This window comes from Notamacropus eugenii, chromosome 5 (genome assembly GCF_028372415.1).
Source record: "Notamacropus eugenii isolate mMacEug1 chromosome 5, mMacEug1.pri_v2, whole genome shotgun sequence".
NCBI lineage: Eukaryota > Metazoa > Chordata > Mammalia > Diprotodontia > Macropodidae > Notamacropus > Notamacropus eugenii.
In genome coordinates, this window is record NC_092876.1 from 48,750,740 (window position 1) to 48,770,270 (window position 19,531).

At 41.3% G+C, this 19,531-nt stretch overlaps 1 pseudogene; it reads left to right on the top strand.

Annotated features, from left to right (window-relative positions):
- Positions 1-16,532: 16,532 nt before the first annotated feature.
- LOC140508572 (heat shock cognate 71 kDa protein-like) lies at positions 16,533-19,071 on the top strand (annotated as a pseudogene).
- The last annotated feature ends 460 nt before the right edge of the window (positions 19,072-19,531 follow it).

Genomic DNA, 19,531 nt, shown 5'->3' on the forward strand with positions numbered 1-19,531 from the left:
TCTGGGAAAGAACAAAGGAAAGGATACTGGGTGAAATTCTGGTGATATGAAAAAAACAAGAGATTTCAATTAAAATTGTTTTTAAATAGAGAAGGCAAAAAAGTCATTTCCTAATTGATAAATTGTCAAAGGATATAAAGAGGCAGTTCTCAAAATAAAAAATCCAAGCTCTCAAAAACCATACGAAAACAATGTTCCAAATCACTAATGATTAGAGAAATGAAAATTAGAACAATTCTGAGAGGTTACATTTCACACCCATCAGATTGGCAAGGATGACAAAAAGAGAAATTAACACCCCTTGTAGGGGCTGTGGGAAAACAAGCATATTAATGTGCTGTTGGTGGAACTGTGAACTGGTCTAGCCATTCTAGGAATTAATTTGGACCTATGCCCCCAAAGTTACTAAATTGTGCATACTAAAAATAGGAAAAAGCCCCATGTGTACAAAAATATTTATAACTGCTCTTTTTGTTGTGGCAAAGAACCAGAAGCTGAGGGGATGCCTGTCAATATAGGAATGGCTGAACAAGTAATGATAAATAAATGTGATGGCATACTACCATAAGAAATAATAAGGTGGATAGTTTCAGAAAAACCTAGAAAGACTTGTATGAACTGATGCAGAGTAAGGTGAGCAGAATCAGAAAAACATTTTTTTTTAATTATAAAAATGAAGAGTGTTGAAAGACTTAGGAACTCTGATCAATGCAATAGCCAACCATCTTTCCAGAAGACTAATGATAAAATTGCTACACACTTCCTGAAGGAGAGATGGTAGATTTTGTTGCAGAATAAAACACACATTTTTGGATGCAGTGTGGGGTATTTGTTTGTTTGATGACGTATACATGTTACCAAGGTTTTTCTTTTTTTCTTTTTCAATAGTAACATAGGAAGGAGGAGGGACTGCAATATGGTAAGAAAAAGAAAGAAAGAAAAATAAAAGAACATTATAATACTAGGCAACAAGCATTTATTAAGCACCTACTATGTTCTAGGCAGACATTTAGGTGGTGCAATGGATATAATGAAGCATCAGACCTAAAGTCAGAACACTGAGTTCAAATCTGGCCTCAGATACTATCTGTGTGACCCCAGGAAAGTCACTCAACCCTGTTTACCTCAGTTTCCTCATATGTCAAATGAGATGGATCAGGAAATGGCTAACCACCCCAGTATCTTCGTCAAGAAAACCCCAAATAGGTTCACAAAGAGTCAGGCACAACTGAAACAACTCAACAACAACAACATTGTTCTAAGCACTAGGGATACAAAGAAAGGAAAAAGGCAGTCCCTGTCCCCAATGAACTCAGAGTCTAATGGGGGAGATGACAGGTAAATACCTACATAAGAACGATATCTAGACTAGAAATTGTGCAGAAGAGAACAGAAATGAAGCCAGAAAGAATCACAGACTAGTAGGGTGGCCCTCAAAGTTACATAATGAATTTATTATATATTCTGAAAAGAAAAGCAAGTTTTACGTAACGGAGATTTGTATATTTATTTACAATTCTCTTTTTCTGTTCTACTTTGTGTATGCAACCACATATTCATTTGGCATTTGTTAAGTTCAGAATAAAAAAAATTTTAAAAGAAAATAACTTTTTGAACTCAAGTGTAAGACTTTGCATTTTATTCAATTTCCTCTCATTAAATTCAGCTCAGGACTCAAATCTATTAAGATCTTTGGGGATTCTTATTTGTTCATCTAGTTAATTATTCCCTTTATCAGTGTTTGACTGGTGAATTAAACTATATGCTGTTTTGATTCAGATCATCCCTCCTTCTACCGAGAGTGGGTCTGTTAGCATTTGGTTTTTAAATTCTGCCTTTATTACCCCAGACTCCAAACTGAATTCGCTTTAGGAATAATAATTCTTAGTTATGGCTCCACAGATGGTGTGTCCATTGTCTAAGGATGAGCCTAGTAAAAGCTATGGCTATTTGGGTCTTAGGTGCTATGGAGGGCTTAGAGCTTGGTCAGACTTTGCAGGCACCAAGGTCATGCATTGCATCCCAGGCTATTAACAGTTGTCCTGAATTTCGCCTTGCCATTGAACTTTTGTGAATCTGGAAGAGAGAGAGAGGCTGACCATATTGTGCAACTCTGCCTTACTTAAATCTAATTAATGATCAGGTCAAAATATCACCCTCCTTATATCATTGGACCTCTTGGAAATGAAGGAAGAACCACAACCTTCCAAGTTACCTCCTCTCCACCTTGGACAGATGCCCATGTTAGATGTGACTTCATGTCTTCTTTCATCTCCCCCTTCCTCTTCCCTATCAAAATTTCCCAGAAAAGGACTAGAAACTCATTCACACTGATATGTGAATGACTGTTAGCTTAAAGTCTTATATTTCCCTGTGATTTTTGCATTATTAAAGGGATTTGAGTCTTAAGCTAAAGGAATGAAATTCTAAGGTAAAATTTTAGGCTTGGAGAGAGGTAGTGTGGATTCATTTGTTTATTTTAAAGTAGGAAACCCTAGGATCACAGAGGAGAAAACCTGATGAGTTTCAAATTGGTCCAAAGCAGGAGCATCCTTCTGAGGGTTGGACCCTCGGTAGCCAGTATTGGCTCCCATCTCGGTTTCCTTAGGATCAGAAGGTTCTATTCTCGGAAAGGAATCCCCTCAAACATTTGTGGCCAGAGCACAGCTTATGGGTGCAAAAGGTAACACCTCCCCACCCTGGAGCTGGCCACTCCTCTCACATCTCCCTCTAGATTGGAGCTTTGCTTAAAAACAAAACCCGCAAAGGCCAGCACTGGGGTTAGGGGGTGGGTGGGAAGGTTAGCTGGACTCTTCCCCCCTTCCCCCCAGGGGCCAGGGCTGGGGCAGACACTTTACCACCTTCCTGTAATTCTCCCCAGGTTCCGTGTGACTGAGAGCAGTCCTGTGGTGTGAAGTGTGTGGGGGGGTGCACCTCGGCTCATGTAGGCGCCTCAGTCTGTCTGTAGCCTCTCTCTGGCTCTGCTTCCTGTTTTTCTCCCCCAACGAACTTTGCACCATTGCGCTTTCATAACAGCAAACTGAAAGGTTGGAAAGGAGGGGGTAATGGGGGGTGGGGGTGGAAAGTAGGAGCTGGGCTGCTGTGCATGACTTCAGAAGCCCTGGACCAGCCTCAGTTGGGCAGACTGTTCACTCTCAAATGCCTGGCTTCCAGTGTCATCTGGCTGTGAGCCTCATCTCCTAGTCTCAGTTTCCAAGGAAGGAAGGGAGTGAGGAAGAAGGAAGGAGGGAAAAGAGGAAGGGAAGGAGGGTAGGAGGAAAGAAGAGAAGAAAGGAAGAGAGGAAAGGAGGAACGGGAAGGAAGCATTTATAATAGATGACATTCATATAACTTTAACTTTGCAACGCGCTTGACAAATACCGTGTCATTTAGCCTTCACAATGACACTATGAGGTAGAGGCTAGTATTATTTCCATTTTACAAATGAGGAAGCTGGGTCTTGGAAATATTAAGTGACTTGCCTAGGGTCACAAAGCTAGAAATAGCCAGAGACAGGATTCCAACCCAACTCTTCTAGTCTCCAGTTACAACATTCCATTTACCATGCCATTATGTTTCTTGCTATGCCATCTTACATACAACATGTAACCAGCAGAGGATTCTGAGGGCCAGGCTGGCGGCCAGAAGACAAACAGAGGGTTCCCAGCCCCCCCCTACAATGTTGGTACCCCACCCTATTACGGCCCAGGTTAGCACCAAGGACTAATGTCCATCTAGTTCAATCCCCTCATTTTGCAGATAGGGAAACTGAGTCCCAGAGTTGGGGAAATGACTTGTCCAAAGTCACCCTGGTCTATTTTTATTTACTGTGACAGAGACAGTATTTCATCCCAGTTCTTGATTTCAAAACCAAACACTCTTTCCACTCTACCATTCTGTAGGTTGTTTTCTTTTCTTGGATTATCCAGTGCATCCCAATTCTAATTACTGCTTAAGGCCTAACCCAGGTTCCATTCCCTCTACAATGTCTCCCCCGAATTTCACCATCTGCACTGCACAATGTAGTACTTGTGTACTGTCTTACGTTGCATTGCTTGCTGCCATCACCTTTGTTTTTCTCTTGTTACTTCAATTAAACCACATTCTTTCAGGGACACAGTCAATTCCACAAGCCCCTCCCCCTCTTCTTCCCCCTCCCCTTCAGAGTTATTATCTGTGTGACCCTGAGCAAGCTCCCTCACCTCTCTGAACCTCAGCTTCTTTATTTGTAAAATGAAGAATCTTCGATCATCTTCTTTTTGAAAATGCTTCCCCAAAGTTTACATATCCAGCCCTAATCTCTCTCCTGAGTACCAGTCCCATATCTCCAAGTGTCTTTTGGAGATCTCAGATTGGACGTCCCATTCACATCTTAGCCTCACTAGTCCAAAACAGAACTCATTGTCTTTTCCTCAAGATCCTCCCCCTTGACAAACTCCACCCTCTCATCCCTCATTTACCATCAAGGGCACAACTATCCTCCCAGTCACTCAGATTCACAATGTCAGTATCATTCTTGCCTCATCACTCTTACTCACCCCTCTCATCCAATCTATTGACAAATTTCATCCCTCTGACCTTCACATCTCTGGTATAAGTCCCTTTCTTCCCATCTACACAGGCACTACCACTCCATTTCATATGATCACCACCTAAAAAAATTACCAATATCTTTGGATTTTTTTTAGTACCTAACTTTCCCCTTGAAAAGCCCTTCCTACCTCCTCCCAGAGAGTCAACTCATATAAGAAAGTTTTTTGTTTTCATTTTTCTTTTAAGAAAAAGAGGAAAGAATTAGCAAATCTAAACAATACTTTGAAAAAACTGAAAATATATGCAATGTGCCACACCCATGGTCAATAGCCTTCTATTGGTCTCCCTTCCTTAAGCCTCTTCTCAATCTAATCCATCTTTCATTCCTCTATCAAAATTATTGTCCTAAAGTGCAGATGTGACCATGTCATCCCTATACTTCATAAAATCCCTGTGATTTCCTGTTACTTCCACGATCAAATACAAAATCCTATGTTTGGCATTTAAAGCTGGGCAAGACTGGCACCTTCTCACTTTTCCAGTCTTTTATACCCTGCTCCCCTCCATGAAGTCCACGATTCAGCTACACTGACTTCCTTGCTGTCTCTCACACATGACACTCTCCAGGTCTTTACACTGACTGTTACTCATGCCTATAATGCAGTCCCTTCTCACCCTACTCCTAGTGTCTTTCTAACTTCCTTCAAGATTCAGCTCAAATTATAGTTTCTGCAGGGTGTCTTTTCTCCTCCAATGCTGTTGTCTTTCCCTCTGAGGCTACCTTCTATGTACCCAGGATCTTGTATGTTTTCAGCAAATGGAGAAGTTTTGTATACTGTGGATAAGTCCACTTACCTTGGCAGTGTACTTTCCAGGGATGTACATATTGATAATGGGATTGATGCATGCATTGACGGAACTAGCTCAGTGTCTGGGAGGCTCCGAAGGACAGTGTGGGAGAGAAGAGGTATTAGACCGACTTCCAGACTGAATGTCCACAGAGCCATTGTTCTGGCCTCATTGTTATATGTCTGTGAAACATGGATAGTCTACCAGCACCTTTCCAGGAAACTGAATTGCTTCCATTTGAATTGTCTTAGGAAGATCTGAAGATCACCTGGCAAGATAAGGTACCGGACACTGAGGTCCTTTCTCAAACTAAACTGCCAAACAGTCTACTATCTGTGTAACCCTACCACAGAGAACACAACTCTGATGGGCTGGCCATGCTGTTCAAATGCCAAATGTACATTTGCCTGAAAGACTATTTTGTAGAGAATGTACACAAGGCAAGTGGTCACATGGTGGTCAGAAGAGGTGATACTCAAGGTCTCTCTGAAGAACTTTGGAATTGATTGTGAGACATGGGGGACACTGGCACAGACCCACGCAGCATGGTGTGGCCACATTTACTCTAGGAGCAAAGCAGAATTGCAGTAACTCAAAAGAAACCTGAGATGCATCTCCATCCCAAATGTTCACATGGACTATTTGTGCCCAATCTGTGGTACAGCATTCTGAGCTTGTGCTGGTCTGATCGACCACAGACACACTGTGCCCCCAACATAGTGATGTCATTTGGTTCTCTTCAGGTATGAAGGACACCAAACAACCTTATATGTACCTAGTGTATGTGTTGTCTCCAACATTAGAACATGAACTCCTCAAGACCTGCATTGCTTTCTCCCAACACTTAGCAGAGTGAACAGCCTAAAGTAAATGCTTAACTGATCAACTGATTGAGTCATGTATATACACACAAGAAAGGGCCTATTTCTTCTTTGTCTTCCTAGCATCTAGTAGATGGCTTATTAGTGAAGACATTTGTTGATGTTCAGTCGTTTTTCAGTCACGTCTGCTCGTTATGACCCCATTTAAGGTTTTCTTGGCAGAGATACTTGGTAGTCTTCCTGACTTCAGGCCCTGACTCATCTTCCTGAGTTCAAATCCAGTCTTAGACACATACTAACTGTGTGACCTGGGCAAGTCACTTAATCCTCTTCACCTCAGTTTCCTCATCTGTAAAATGAGCTGCGAAAGGAAATGGAAAACCACTCCAGTATCTTTGGGGTCACAAAGAGTCAGACACAACCAAAAACAATTGAACAACAAAGATGCTCAATAAATGCCAATTTGAATTGAACTGAATTGTGAACTTGAATTAATCACTTAACCTCTGAATGCTTCTAACAACTCCCAAAGATTTATCTACTGAAATACATATGTGTTGTAATCAATGTTGGCGAAAGGAGTTACCACACCAGGAGTTACCCATGCTTAAGAAATCACAACTCGCTGAAATATTACTTGGACTTATATCCCTCCTTTGACACTTACTACTGGTGTGACCATGCGCAAGTCACCTAACATCTATCTATAAGCCCATTACCTCAGTTGTAAAATGATGAGATTGAACTAGATGGTTTTTAATGTCTCTTCCTGCTCCAATTCTATGATTCCATGTTTTGGTTTGTTTTGGCCTAAATGTGTGATTCCATTGATTTGGGGATCTCTTAGTCCTTCTGCACATCAAGGTAGACCAGAAACTTCTGGGTAACTTGATAGTCTTAGCTGCCTAGACTAGAGTGTTGAGAGGTTAAGCAACTCACCTAAGCTCACCTAACCAGTAAATGTCAGAGGCAGAATCTGACCTTTAAGCCCTCCTGGCTCCTCTCCCTCCATCCACAATGCCATGCTCCCTCTCTCAAGTCTTACTTCCTAATCACATTTTTATGCCCATGCATAACTAGGGCAATAGACTGGGGCTCAGCCCTAGAGCAAGAAAATTTAGAGGTCAATGATACCTAACTAGCTAGAATAATTAGCCAACAGGGGAAGCCTTTACTTATATGAAGTGATGCTGAGTGAAATGAGCAGAACCAGGGGAACATTATACACAGTATCAGCCACAGTGTGTAAGGACTGTTTCTGGTAGAACTAGCACTTCACAGCAATGCAAGGACCTAAAACATTCCCAAAGGACTCGAGGCAAAATGCCATCTACATATAGAGAAAGAACTATGGAACTGGATCACAGAATGAAGCAGAATATTTTCTCTTGTGTTATGTCTTGTTTTAGTTTGTTTTTTCTCATGATTTATCCTAATTGTTTTGATTCTTCTATGCAACATGACTAATGTGAAAATGTGGTTAATAAGAATGTATGTGTAGAACCCATATAAGATTGCATGCCATCTTGGGGATGGCGGGGGAAGGGAAGAGGAGAAAATCTGAGGCTTATGGAAGTGATTGTAAAAACAGAAAACAAATTAATTTAAAAAACACTGGAAGTCTTTCAGTGTCTCAGAGTCTCTTCGCCTCCTACCCTGGTGTCCTTCTTTCCCCAAACTGAATTTTCGCAGTGCCAAAATGACTCATGATAGTTCTATTTTCACATAATAGAATCATTCATCTCATTTTTCAAGCTCAATGGTAGTTCATTTTGGAAATGGTCCACATGGTTTCTTTGTCTATTCCCTTGTCCCAGGGCATCTTCAGATCTCTAGGAGTTAGACGCTGGGCTACCTCCCAGCCCAGGCTATGATCACACAAAGTAAGGAGGTTTTAAAGTAAGTAGACAGATACATTTACTGCCTACCCTCCAGCCCTTTACAAAGTGTGCCAGAGTTCTTGGGTGGGGGATCAGAGTGGTCATGGACAATTTCTATACCTTGCCATCACTTTAAGAGGTGTGAAGACATATTCTTTGATTGAAAGGAGAACCTGGTGTAAGTGCAAGCAAGGTGGGATTTTTGTTGGTTATTTTTTGGAGTTTGGAGTTTGGAGTTTGGAGTTTGGAGTTTGGTTTCCAAGGATCAGGCTAAATTGTAAACATCTGAAGGATTAATCTCCTTTGAGCCCTGATAATTCACAGCTATGCTGAGTCATATTTTGTGCCTTCTGGCTCTGAGCCATATATTCTGGGAGGTTGGCATTTTGCTTTGGGGGCTTGCTCATGAGAAGGACTTTTTGATTCCCTGGACAGGACTCTGTGGACATTTCTTAAGAGGCCCCCACACACACCCCAACTACTCAGATGTTGATGCTGTCTTGGTCTGGTGGTATATGTAGGTGGTTGCATTACTTTGTTCAGACAGTTGGAGCTCTGTCTGTTGAATCTCTGTGCTAATTTCTCTCTTTGCATTTTCTATACTCCTTTCTATTTATCTGTAATTAAAGTAAGATTGTTGACTCCTTTAAAGTTGTCTTGCCTTTAAAAAAGCAGATCAAAGAACCTGTGCTAGCAGCCCACCCTGTGTGCTAGTGTGATTGCTAATACACCTGGTCAGTGACTGGGAGAAGACTGACCAGACCCCAGTGGTCCTTGAAACACTGAACTCTCCACCACTGATAGTTCAGAGGCAGAAGCCAGCAGTTTAGGAAAATCCCAACCCTTGAAGGAAAGTAAGTTCCCTGAGGGCAGGGACCACTTTTGTCTTTCTCTATTCCCAGCTTACTGTGCTTGACAAAGTAAGCACTTAATAAATGCTTATTGACTTGGCTTGATACAGAAGGCATTCTATCTACATTTATTAAATTGGGTTATTAAAAAGCTCAGGTGCTCTTGTAATAGAGAAGCTGGAGATGGCCCAGAATAATTCCAGAAGGAATGCTTGGCAAAAGAAAAATTATTGTAACACCTTGGGAATTTTCTATCTATTGCTTACAAAATATGTAAATGGGGAAATTAGATGGCATAGATGGTGCACTGGGTCTGGAGTCAGGAAGACTTGAGTTCAAATCCAGCCTGAGATACTTCCTACCTATGACAAGCCACTTAACCACTGTTTGCTTCAGTTTCCTCATTTGTAAAATGGGGGCAATAACAGCACCTACTTCCCAGGGTTGTTGTGGAGTTCAAATGAGATAATAATTGCGAAGCATTTAGCACAGAGCCTGACACATAGTAAGTGCCATTATTATCATCATCATCACAAAATGGAAACTATCATAGCAGACAATTACCATCATCCTTTCCCTCTTTCAAGATGAAGCCCAGATTCCACCTACTTGATTAAGCCTTTCCTGTTGCTCTCTTTCAGCTGCCAGTGCCCTCCCTTCCAAATGGTCTTGGATTTCTTTTGTATATGTGCATTCTGTAATTAAATCCAGTGGGTGTACTGACTTCCCAGAAAGACTATAAGCTCCCTGAGGGTTTTTTCTTTCTAAGCCTAGCACTTAGCACAGTTCCTGGCACATTTTAAGCATTTAATAATAAATAAATACTTGAGGATTAATTGATTGATTACCTAGTATATAATTTAGACTTACTTGTGTATGTACATGTGTTGTATTCCTCCCTCAGGACTTGGGGGTGTTTAGGAGGGTATGAGGGCTTGCCAAGCCCTTTTGGGGGCTGCTTATCCAGCTTTGGTGTCCACCTCTCACCTGAGGCTCCAAGAAGCTGTAACATATACAGCAACCACACCCCACTAAAACCATCTCAAATATGGGACTAAACCAAATTGAAGATAACCAACATGCCTCAGACCCGTTAGTGAGTTATGAGATGTCTACCCCAAACATGTGAAGACTTTGCTGGTGGAATTCAAGGATGAGAACAATTTGTTTCAGTGGTCATGAAGGCAGCTGAAAGCAAGCACCATGGAGCATTTAGAGCTTGGTCAGACATTGAAGACACTAAGGTCACCTACTGCATCCCGGGCCACCACCAGTCATCCTGACTTTTGCCTTATCACTAGACTTTGATGACTTTGGAAGAGAGAGTGAGGCTGACCACTTAGTGCAACTCTGCCTGACTTCAATTCACTGGCAAGTCAAGATATCACTTATTCATGATGTCATGGGTCTTTGAAAATGAAGAACAATGACAACGACATTCATTTCTCTTGCATCTCCAGTAGAATGTAAGCACCTACTATGTGTCTAAGCACTAGGCACTTTGTTGTTGTTGAGTTGTGACCCCATGGACCCTAGCACACCAGGCCCTTCTATCCTCCACTATCTCTTGGTCTGTCAAGTTTATTGTTTCCATGATACCATCTATTCATCTCATTCTCTGCCATTCCCTATTCCTGTTGTTTTCAAATCTTTCCCAGCATTGGAATCTTTTCCATTGAGTCCAATCTTTTCATTATGTGGCCAAAGTATTTGAGCTTCAGCTTCAGCTTTTGACTTTCCAGTGAATAGCCTGAATTAATTTCTTTAAATATTGACTAATTTGATCTTGCTGGCCCAGGGACTCTCAAAAGTCTTGTCCAGAAAACATTGATTCTGTGAAGTTTAGCTTTCCTTATAGTCCAGTTCTCACAGCCATACATTTCTGCTAGAAAAACTGTGGCTTTGACTATATGGACCTTTTCAGCAAGGTGATGTGTCAGGTTTTCAGTATGCTGTCCAGATTTATCATAGCTTTCCCTTTCAAGGAGCAAGTGTCTTTAATTTCATGGCTGTAGTCACCATCTGCAGAGATCTTTGAGTCCAAAATTACCAAATCTGACACTGCCTCCATTTCCTCTTCTATTTGCCAGGAAGTGATGGGACCAGTTGCCAAGATCTTAGTTGTTTTGTTGGGGTTTTTTTATGCTAAGCTCCAAGCCAGTTTTTATGCTTTCCTCTTTCACCATCATCAAGAGGCTTCTCAATTCCTCTTCACTTTGAAGCACTGGGCATACAAAGGCAAAAATGAAAGAATTCCTCTTGAGGAGGTTAGCCACTAACAGTCTGATTAGCTATTATATAGAAATGTTCAGCTCAGAAGGTATAATCACAAATGTACAAACTTACTCCCCAATATGTGGGAGACAAAATCCCTCCCCTTCCTCCCTGCATGACTTCAGTAGTAATATGTCACTAATTCAAGGACAAGTTAAGACATCACCCATGATAGCATTGGTTCTCTTGGAAAATGAAGGATGAATAACCACAGCAGCACCTTGGAGAGGGGAAGATGATTAGGCTCATGTCTTAGCTCAGTTCCCACAGGGCACAGTTCCAAGCAAAGTCTAAGGCTCTACTTTGGCCTCTGTCCTAAGCACACTGGCTTCTTAGGGCTTTCAAGCTAGGATGACTGGTTCATTACCTTGCCTGCCAATCTGGTTCCAGGTTTGCCATGTCTTTAACTCTCTTGTTCCATGAGAATCACCTGAAACTGAGGGAGACAAACAACTCAGAACAGAAGCAAACAGCCCTTGACCCACTTCTCAGAGATGCAACAAGGGAACCCCTCTTATTGGTTCAGTACATGGTGCCCATGCTGTGGGAAAACTGTGATCTTCTCTAGGGGGAAAAGATTTGGAAAAGAGAAACAGACTTTGTTTTTCCAGTTTTAAAAATGAAGGCAGTCAGTCAAAGTAGGCTACCCTCACCTACATGGTAGGAGACAAAGAGGTTTCCATACAAGGTAACCTAGATGTCCAGAAAGGGCACTTTTCTGTTAGCTGAACTGGGCATACCAAGATATGCCCAGGTTATAACAACCTTGTGATAAAACAATCCTATATGTTATTTTCATATGGGGAACATGAGGATCATTGAGGGAAAGTAATTTGACCAAAGTCACATGGTAAGTCACTCAAGAGACAAATCTTTGGTCACTAGTCACAATATCCTTTCTACCACAGTACACTGTTCCTCATTTAGGTGAAGACTGACCAGACTGCTCACTGGCGTTTAATGAGTAACTATTTGTCCAGCTTTGGCATCATGTTTCTCTGGCTAGAATTAGTACCTTCTGTAGTGAGGTACCCTGACTGCCCCATCCTATCAGGCTCTGTGCAGATTAAAGTTTACAAAGGAAGAAAAGAAACAGACGTTTACTGAGTGCCTACTATATGCCAGCCACTGAGCTGAATACTTTACAAATTTTATCTCATTTGCTCCTCTCAACAACCATGGGAAGTAGGGACTGTTATTCAATTTAATAATAATTCAATAAATATTTATTAAATACCTACTACTATGTTCTAGGCACTGTGCTAAGTAATTGGGGACACAAATAAGAAAAAGAGACAATCCGTGCCCTCAAGGAGCTTATAATCTAATGGGGAGGAACACACAAAAGGAAGGTAAAAAGCAGAGGATTGAGGGAAATCACCAGGGGGTTATCAAGAGGGACTAACCACTGAAAGCCTAGCCTTTATGAACATACCCAGCATCCTCTGCTGATACAATTCCCGCTATGGACTTTGGAGTGTGGTTAGGTATTCTATATGACTGTTTCCAGTTCACTTACTTGGTGATGAGGAAAGATTTGTCAATTGGCTTCTGAGAGGAACAGAGCATGCACACGAAAAGTGCCAATAACTCCACGTTACCTTCCTTCTTGACTGGCTGCCTCTGAAGGAGGAGTCAAGGACTGTTCTAAGTAAGCCTCTGGGGAGAGAGAGAAAGAGAGAGAGAGAGAGAGAGAGAGAGAGAGAGAGAGAGAGAGAGAGAGAGAGAGAGAGAGAAGAGAGGAGAGAGAAAAGAAAGACAGAGAGAGACAGAGACAAAGAGAGGGAGGGAGGGAGAGAGAGAAAGAAGAGAGAGAAAGAAGAGAGAAAGAGAGGAGAGAAAAAGAGAGAGACAAAGAAAAGAGAGAAAGAGAGAGAGAGAACGAGAGAGAGAACGAGAGAGGAGAGAGAGAAAAGAGACAGATGGACTTAGAGACAGAGAGAGAGAGACAAAGAGAGAGAAAAAGAGAGAGCAGTTATGGCCAATGGGCATACATCCATACATTCCCCACCTGGACTGACATGAAGTCACGAACACTTGCTCCTGCCGTTGCTTCTCTCCCTGTTGTGTCTATTCTTTCCTACCTTTGATAAAATAGAATTGGAAATTAAATGGACCAGGCTTTGACCCTGTGGCCTTTGGAAGATTCCATGAGAAGTGAAGCCCTAAGTGACCTGATGGAGCCAGAATAGCAGTGGATGGAAAGGCAGCCAAGAAGCACATGATACAAAGGCATTAGTGGTCTAGCCTCTCCCAGGGTCAGATTATATCAGCTTCCCAGCTGATATTGGAGAGAACACAGAAGAATGGGGGCTTGAACTAATAGTATTAGAAAGATACACACCCAGCCCTAGAGACACCCTATCACTGATGGGAACCAGTCATCACACTCTGGGGAACCTGACTTGCCCTTGGGAGGAGGAGTCTAGATAAGGACCCTCAGAGCTTATAAAGACTACAGAAGGATCATTCAATGAACTGGGAATGTTTAGCCTAGAGAAGAGATTTGGGGGGGGACAGGGTGAGTGCCTTCCAGTGTCTGAAGGATGATCAAGAAGAAAGAAGAAAAATTGTTCTACTTGATTCCAGAAGGAAGACCTATGAGTAATGGGTAGAGCAGGGCAGCTTGGTTGTTTATTATTTTTTATTATTATTATATTACTGGGAGCAAGTTTTGGCTGCATGTCAGGAAAAATTTTCATGATAATTAGAAGCAACAAAAAATTGAAATGGGCTGCTTAGGAAGGTAACAGGTTCACCTGTACTGGAACTCATGGGGTCATAGATTTAGAGCTAGAAGGGACTCGAGAGACCCTTCAGTCCAACCCCCTAAATTTTACAAATGAGGAAACTGAGGTTCAGTAAGGATAAATGATTTGTTCAAGGTTACATAGTGTCAGAGGTAGAATCTGAACCCAGGTCTTTCTGATTGAAAGCCTAGCATACTAACCACTGTGCCTGACTGCTTCTCCAAGCTAAAGATGATCACTTAGAAAAGAAACTAACATATATGAAATAACTAAGTGCTAACCTTTGTGGTGGGCAGCTAGGTGGTACAGTGGATAGAGCACTAGGCTTGGAATCAGGAAGATGATGAGTTCAAATCCAGCCTCGGACACTTATTGCCTGTGTGAACTGGGAAAATCACTTAACTCCATCTGCCTGAGTTTCCTCATCTGTAAAATGAACTGGAGAAGGAAAAGGCAGTATCTTTGCCAAGAAAAACCAGAATGAGGTTATGGAGAACAAGACAAGATTGAAACAGTCAAACAACAAAAACTTCTTGGTGCTGATGAATGGAAATCAAAGGCTCACAGAAAAAAAAATCATCATGAGATGGAAGAAAAAAAGTCTCTTCCCTTGGAAGAGGTAACACTTGAGTTCAGCCTTCAAGGACATGGCATCCAAAAAAAGTCATGATACCACAATAACAGAAGCAGAGCATCCACAATGAGGAAGATGATAGGACCCCTGGTCCTTTGACCTGTCCTAATAACACCTGGAGTACTGTGTCTCCTTTTGGGTATCACATCTGAGAAAGGAAATTGATGAGCTGAAGTACACCACAGGATTACAGACCTAAAGCTACAAGGGACCTCAAAGGCATCTAGTCCAACCTCTGGTTTTACAGATGAGAAGAGAAATGCCCAAGGTCATGTAGAGAAGTAGCAGAGCTAGGGTTCCAGCCCAGGTCTTCTGCCTTTAAATCCAGCTTGCTTTCCAATGTATCACACTGGTTGTTCCAAAGGAGGGGACTAGGGTGAGGGGGTAACTTAAGGTTATCATAATAAACTTATATAGTTATTAATTTGTCTCTTTATTATTTATAAAGTACTTTACATGCATTATCCTAATAGATTGTAAGCTTTTTGCTTCTTTTTTTGTCATGTATCCCCAGTGTCTGGCACAGACACTGTTTAATAAAGGTGTGTTGACTAGTTTATGACATTCATCAACTCTATACAGAGTGTCCCAAAAGTCTTAGTGCAGTTTTAAGCATTAATAACTTCAGAATTATAAAAGCTAAAAATGGCAAAAGACTACATTTTAAAGAGTTAATTATTTACCTTTTAAAATATTGACAGTTTTCTTCTTAATATTCAATATACCCATCATCTTAGGCTATATATCAATGCTAGCTGATTTTTGAACTTTGTAAGAACTTTCAGCAGAAGCTGCTCAGTGACTGAATGGGGTTTTTCCTATAATTCCTATTAAAAACGCTGGAGAACATAGGAATAAAGGGAACTTTCCATAAAATAATAAGCAGTATCTACCTAAAACCTTCAGCAAGCATTATATGCAATGGGGATAAGCTAGATGCATTTCCAATAAGATCAGGGGTGAAACAAGGATGTCCATTATCACCACTATTGTTCAATATGGTACTAGAAATGTTAGTTGTAGCAATTAGACAATATAAAGAAATTGAAGGAATAAGAACAGGCAAAGAAGAAACTAAGTTATCACTCTTTGCAGATGATATGATGATATGCTTAGAGAATCCCAGGAATTCAGGTAAAAACTACTTGAAATAATAAAAAACTTTGGCAAAGTTACAGGTTACAAAATAAACCCGCACAAATCTCCTGCATTCCTATATATTAGTAACAAAATCCAACAGCAAGAGATAGAAAGAGAAATCCCATTTAAAGCTAGGGTAGACACTATAAAATATTTGGGAGTTTACCTGTCAAAACAAATGCAGGGACTATATGAATACAATTACAAGACACTTTTTGCACAAATAAAGATCTAAGTAAGTGGGAAAACATCAGTTGCTCATGGGTAGGCTCAGCCAATATAATAAAAATGACAATTCTACCTAAATTAATTTACTTATTTAGTGCCATAACAATTAAACAATCAGATAATTATTTTCTAGAGCTGGATAAAATAATATCAAAATTCATCTGGAAGAACAAAAGGTCCAGAAAATCAAAGAGACTAATGAAAAGAAATGCTAGGGAAGGTGGCCTAGCGCTACCAGATCTCAAATTGTATTATAAAGCAGCAAATATCAAAACCACTTGGTACTGGCTAAGAAACAGAAAAGTAGACAAGTGGAGTATGCTAGGGACTCAAGACACAGTAGACAATGAATATAGCAATCTCCTGTTTGATAAACCCAAGGACCCCAGCTTCTGGCATAAGAACTCAATGTTTGACAAAAATTGCTGGGAAAACTGGATAACAGTGTGGTGGAAACTAGGCATAGACCCATGCCTGACACCATACACAAGAATAAAGTCCAAATGGGTACATGATCTAGATGTAAAGATTGATACCATGGACAAGCTGGAGGAACCAGGAATAGTGTATTTATCAAATGTATGGAGAAGGAAAGAATTTTTGACCAGAGAGAGAAAGCATTATGAAGTGCAAGATGGATTATTTTAATTACATTAAACTGAAAAGTGTTTGCACAACCAAACCCAATGCAACCAAAATTCGGAGGGATATAGTAAATTGGGAAGGAATTTTAACAGCTAATATAGGGGATACAGGCCTCATTTCTAGCATACATAGAGAACTGAGTCAAATATACAACAATACAAGTCATTCCCCAATGGATAAATAGTCAAAGGATATGAGCAGACAATTTTCAGAGGAAGAAATTAAAGATATCTATAATCATATGAAAAAATGCTCTAAATCACTTTTGATTAGAGAGATGCAAATCTAACAGGTGGTAACACATCACATCTATCAGACTGGCTAACACGACAAAACAGAAAGATGATAAATGTTGGAGAAGATATAAGAGTTGGAACACTAATTCATTGTTGGTGGAGCTGTGAGCTCATCCAACCATTCTGGAGAGCAGTTTGGAACTATGCTCAAAGGGCTACAAAAATGTGCATACAGCTACTCAGCACAGCAGCAGCCCTTCTTTCTCCACAGAGGTCAGCTACAATCCCCAATTCTCCATCAACCATGTCGAAGAGACCCACAGTTGGCATTGATCTTGGCACCACTTACTCCTGTGTGGGAGTCTTCCAACATGGGAAAGTGGAGATCATTGCTAATGACCAAGGAAACAGGACCACCCCCAGCTATGTCACCTTCACCGACACAGAACGTTTAATCGGTGATGCTGAAAAGAATCAAGTTGCAATGAACCCCACTAACACAGTTTTTGATGCCAAACATCTGATTGGTCGCAGATTTGATGATGCAGTTGTAAAGTCAGACATGAAGCACTGGCCTTTTACGATGATGAATGATGCAGGCAAGCCTAAGGTCCAAGTGGAGCACAAAGGGGAGACCAAAAGTTTCTATCCAGAATAAGTGTCTTCTATGGAGTTGACCAAGATGAAAGAAATTGCTGAAGCTTACCTTGGGAAGACCATCACAAATGCTTTCATCACAGTACCAGCCTATTTCAATAATTTCCAGCGTCAGGCCACGAAAGATGCTGGAACCATCACTGGTCTCAATGTGCTCCAAATCATCAATGAGACAATTGTTGTTGCTATTGCTTATGTCTTGGACAAAAAGGTTGGTGCTGGGAGAAATGTGTTGATCTTTCACCTTGGAGATGGTACTTTGGATGTCTCCATTCTTACCATTGAAGATGGCATCTTTGAGGTCAAATCCACAACTGGGGACACTCACTTGTGTGGGGAGGACTTTGATAACCGAATGGTCAACCATTTCATTGCGGAGTTCAAGCGAAAACACAAGAAGGACATCAATGAGAACAAGAGGGCTGTTCGCCGTCCTCACACCATTTGTGAACATGCAAAACGCACCCTCTCTTCTAGTACCCAGGCCAGTATTGAGACTGACTCCCTCTATGAAGGTATAGACTTCTATACATCAATCACTCGAGCCCATTTTGAAGAGCTGAAAGCTGATCTCTTCCATGGACCCTGTAGAAAAGGCCTGAAGAGATGCCAAGCTAGATAAATCACAGATTCATGACATCGTCCTAGTGGGTGGTTCCACTCAAATTCCCAAAATCCAGAAGCTTCTGCAAGACTTCTTCAATGGCAAGGAGCTCAACCAGAGTATCAATCCTGATGAGGCTGTTGCTTATGGTGCAGCTGTCCAGGCTGCCATTTTGTCTGGAGATATGTGTAGGACTTGTTGCCATTGGATGTCGCTCCTCTTTCCCTTGCAATTGAAACTGCTGGTGGAGTTATGACTGTTCTGATCAAATGCAATACCACCATCCCCACCAAGCAGAAACAGTCATTTAGCACCTATTCGGACAACCAACTTGGTGTGCTTATTCAGGTTTATGAAGGTGATAGGGCAATGACAAAAGATAACAACCTGCTTGGCAAATTTGAGCTCACAGCACCCAGAGGTGTTCCTCAGATTGAAGTAACATTTGACATTGATTCAAATGGCGTTCTCAGTGTTTCTGCTGTGGATAAGAGCACAGGCAAGGAGTACAAGATCACCATCACCAATGATAAAGGACATCTGAGCAAGGAAGACATTGAGCGTATGGTCCAGGAGGCTGAGAAATACAAGGCTGAGGATGAGAAGCAGAGAGATAAGGTGTCTTCCAAGAATTCTCTTGAATCTTATGCTTTCAGCATGAAGGCTGCAATGGAGAATGAAAAATTGCAAGGCAAAATGGGTGATGAAGACAAACAGAAGATCCTTGACAAATGTAATGAAATAATCAATTGGCTGGATAAGAACCAGACTGCTGAGAAGGAAGAATTTGAGCATCAGCAGAAAGAGTTGGAGAAGGTCTGCAACCCCATCATTACCAAGCTGTACCACAGTGCAGAGGGCATGCCAGGAGGCATGCCTGGTGGATTTCCAGGGGGTGGAGCAGCCCCATCTGGAGGTGCTTCTTCTGGACCCACCATTGAAGAGGTGGACTAAACCACAGAAGAAAGGGTATTCCATACAGCTTTTCCAAAAATCGAAGGACTCAAATTTGCAGCCAAGGCAGCAGTGGTTTAAATGTAACATTTAAGCTACTGTGTAAATCTGGGCATTCTGAATACTTGAATGTGTGCAGAGGGAGAGAACTGAGCAACATTGCACCTTATCAGTACTATAAACAAGTGGAAATGCAATTCCTGTCCTGGAGAATAAAAATTATTTAAAATTGGCACCCTAAAAAAATGTGTATACCCTTTGACCCAGCAATATCGCTTCTAGGCCTGTATCCCCAAGAAATCATAAAAATGGGAAAGTGTCCCACATGTACAAAAATATTTATAGCAGCACTTTTTGTAGTTGTCAAATACTGGAAATCAAGGGGATGCCCATCAGTTGGGGAATGGCTGAATAAATTATGGTATGTGAATGTAATGGAATACTATTGTGCTATAAGAAGTGATGAACAGGAAGA